This window comes from Urocampus carinirostris, unplaced genomic scaffold, assembly GCF_059441175.1.
Source record: "Urocampus carinirostris isolate Australia breed hairy pipefish unplaced genomic scaffold, RoL_Ucar_1.0 HiC_scaffold_35, whole genome shotgun sequence".
NCBI lineage: Eukaryota > Metazoa > Chordata > Actinopteri > Syngnathiformes > Syngnathidae > Urocampus > Urocampus carinirostris.
Genome location: NW_028283142.1, coordinates 125,607 through 129,505, shown reverse-complemented (window position 1 = coordinate 129,505; position 3,899 = coordinate 125,607).

The following is a 3,899-nucleotide window of genomic DNA, read 5'->3' as shown; positions in this document are numbered from 1 at the left end:
TTGTGCAGACCCGTCCGTTTATTCACCCAACATGAGCACTGACTTGAAATTATGCAATAATAAGTGCTACGTGTTGGGGCAATAGCACAGACATGAGCTATGAGCTGAAAATCATCAAACGGCACTTTTAGAGGTAATTTAGCATGGAAACGCATTAAATGTAACCTTTTGCTTTGGTTTTATTTTATTTCAATACCATTGGCTCATTTGTCATCAAAATTGCTCCGACTAAAGCACAAATTACCCCAAAAATGCTTATTGTTGGGGTAGTTTGTTGACTTTGTGCAAGGACTTGTCAGAAATTAACATGTCTTCTTCAGTGACAGGCTTCAATTGTCCGCAAGTGAACGTGTTCATCTTGAAAGGTTTCTACACACTGCAGGGATTTCCGATGTTTCACAGCTGATGTCATTTTTAGTTAACACAGCTCTACTGGAAGCACTGACTTAAACTATTTCTATGGTAAGTGCTTTGGTTTTGGTCATGTTTACGCACGATTACCTTGCCCCACTCAAGACACCTGGTCAAAGCTGTCTTTAAAGGAAGAAGTACTCGCTAGATGCTGCTGCGTAACGTGGATAATGTTTCACGAGTGGGCTTCTCCAATTGATAAAAATTTCACACGTTTGTGTTGATGGGCTCTCAATGGTCAAATGGCTGCATAAAAGTCCTGGACATTTGTATGCATGGGGGGGGCGGGGTAAGGATTCAATGCCTTTAAAGACACCCATCAATTCATGCTACACAACAAGTTAGCTGGAGGGCCATAGTGCCGACCAGTCTGTTTTTTTTGTCCACCATATCTACACCTCTGCCAAATACTCTTGGTAAACCACTCAATTGCATTTAGTGAACAATAAGAGCTTTTTGTTTATGTAGTTTTTTTGACTTTGTACAAGGACTGGTCAGAAATGTTCATTTATTCTTCTGTGACAGGCTTCAATTGTCAGCAAGTGAACATGTTCATCTCACAAGGTTTCTACAAACTGCTGGGATTTCCGATACATAACAGCTCATCTCATTTCAGTTAACACAACCCTACTAGAAACACTGACTGAATTTATTTTCACAGTAAGTGTTTTTGTTTATGTCAAGTTGACGCATTAGTACCTTTCCCCATTCATGAGAACTCGACTAAGCTGTCTTAGAGGGAACTTCTACTCGTGAGATGCAGCTGCATATTTTGGATAACGTTTTTCGCAAACTGTGATGTTCTCAAAAGTCGCACTGATGTTTTTGATTCTCATAAGTGCTTCCTTTTGCGGTAGTCTCAGCTGCGAATGATCCTCGGGTGGGTTTCTCCGATTGATCACAATCTCACAGCTTCGTGTTGATGGGCTTTCAATGGTCAAATGGCTGCATAATACTCGTGGACATTTGTATGCATGGAGGGCGGGGTAAGGTTTCAATGCCTTTGAAGAAACCCATCAATTCATGCTACAAACCAAGTTACCTGGAGGGCCATCGTGCCGACAAGTCTGTTTATTCACCCAACAGGAGCCCTGACTTTAAATTATTCAATAGTAAGTGCTACTTGTTGGGACAATAACAAAGACATGAACAGTGAGCTGAGCAACACCAAATGGCTCAATTGAAGGTTGTTCAGCATGGAAACGCTTTAAATGTGTCCTTTTGGTTCGTTTTTGTTTTATGTCCTGGAGGGCCGTATGTTCTGCATGATTTTTGAGGTTTCTCTGATCCAATACAGGTGATTCCAATCACCAGTATTGTTAACGAGCACTTGCTAGCTTGCTAACGAGGTTATAATTTATGTCACCTGAGTTAAAGAAGAGCAAACTTCAAATCTGGCAGGACGTATGGCCCTCCAGGACCGGAGTGCCCAGGTCTGCTCTAAATAGTATTGCATAACTTGGATTATATTTTTAGCAAACTGTGATGTCCTCAAAGGTTGCACTAATGTTTTGTATTCTCATAAGTGCTTGTCTCAGCTTTTTTATGATCGAACGGGTGGGTTTTTCCAATCAAAAACAATCTCACACCTTGTGTTGATGGCCTCTGTAGTTATTGCAATTGTTTATGTCATGTTGACGCACCAGTGTCTTGCCTAAGTCATGAAATCTCGGCTAAGCTTTTTAAGGAAGAATTACTCGCTAGAAAGAGCTGCATAACTTGTTTTTAGCAAACTCTGATTTTCTCAAAAGTTGCACTAGTGTTTTGTATTCTCATAAGTGCTTCCTTTTGGGATTGTCTCAGCTGCAAATGATCAAATGGGTGGGTTTCTCTGATTGAAAACAATCTGAAAGAATCGTGTGGATGGCCACTCAATGTTCGAGGGGCTGCATAATACTCCTGGACATTTGATTGCATGGAGGGCGGGGCAGGTTTTTCAGATTGATAACAATCTCACATGTTATTGTTGATGGCCTCTTTATTGGTGAGGGACTTCAGAATACTCCTGGACATTTATATACTGGACTGTCTCAGAAAATTAGAATATTGTGATAAAGTTCTTTATTTTCTGTAATGCAATTAAAAAAACAAAAATGTCATACATTCTGGATTCATTACACATCAACTGAACTATTTCAAGCCTTTTATTATTTTAATATTGCTGAATTTGGCTTACAGCTTAAGAAAACTCAAAAATCCTATCTCAAAATATTAGAATATCATGAAAAAGTATACAAGTAGGCTATTCAACTAATCACCTGAATCATCTAATTAACTCGAAACACCTTGCGAGGGTTTCCTGAGCCTTAAAAACACTCAGCTTGGTTCAGTAAACTAAATCACAAGTATGGGGAAGACTGCTGATCTGACTGCTGTCCAGAGGACCATCATTGATACCCTCCATCAGGAGGGTAAGACACAAAAATAAATTTCTCAAAGAGCAGGCTGTTCACAGAGTGCAGTTTCAAAGCATATCCACAAAAAGTCTGTTGGAAGGGAAAAATGTGGCCGGAAACGCTGCACAACCAAGAGAGATGACCGCAGCCTTAACAAAATTGTGAAGAAGAGCCGCTTCCAGAATTTGAGGGAGCTTCAAAGACAGTGGGCTGAAGCTGGAGTCCAGGTATCAAAAGCCACAGTTCACAGACGTGTCCGGGAAATGGGCTACAATAGCCGTATTCCCATGGTCAAGCCACTTCTGAACTCAAGACAACGGAAGAAGCGTCTGACTTGGGCTATGGAGAAGAAGCACTGGACAGTTGCAGAGTGGTCCAAAGTCCTCTTTTCAGACGAAAGCAAGTTTTGCATTTCATTTGGAAGTCAAGGCGCCAGAGTCTGGAGAAAGGCTGGAGAAGAGCAAAATCCAAGTTGCTTGAAATCCAGTGTGAAGTTCCCACAGTCAGCAATGGTTTGGGGAGCCATGTCAGCTGCTGGTGTTGGTCCACTGTGTTTCATCAAGTCCAGAGTAAATGCAACTGTGTACCAAGAGATTTTAGAGCACTACATGCTTCCATCTGCTGAAAAACTCCATGGAGATGAGTATTTCATTTTCCAGCATGATCTGGCACCTGCCCACAGTGCCAAAACCACCAGTAACTGGTGCACTGACCATGGCATCACTGTCCTTGATTGGCCTGCTAATTCCCCTGACCTGAACCCCATCGAGAATTTGTGGGGTATAGTTAAGAAGATGAAAGACACCAGACCTACAAATGCAAATGAGCTGAAGGCCGCTATCGAAGCATCCTGGGCATCAATAACACCTCAGCAATGCCACAGGCTGATTGCCTCCATGCCACGCCGGATTGATGCAGTAATCCGTGCAAAAGGATTCCCAACCAAGTACTGAGTGCATCAATGGACATTTTCAAATGTTTGATTTAGTTTTGCTGTTATAAAATTATTTTTTTTACTTGGTCTGAGGAAGTATTGTTCAATAGTAAGTGCTACTTGTTGGGACAATAACAAAGACATGAACAGTGAGCTGA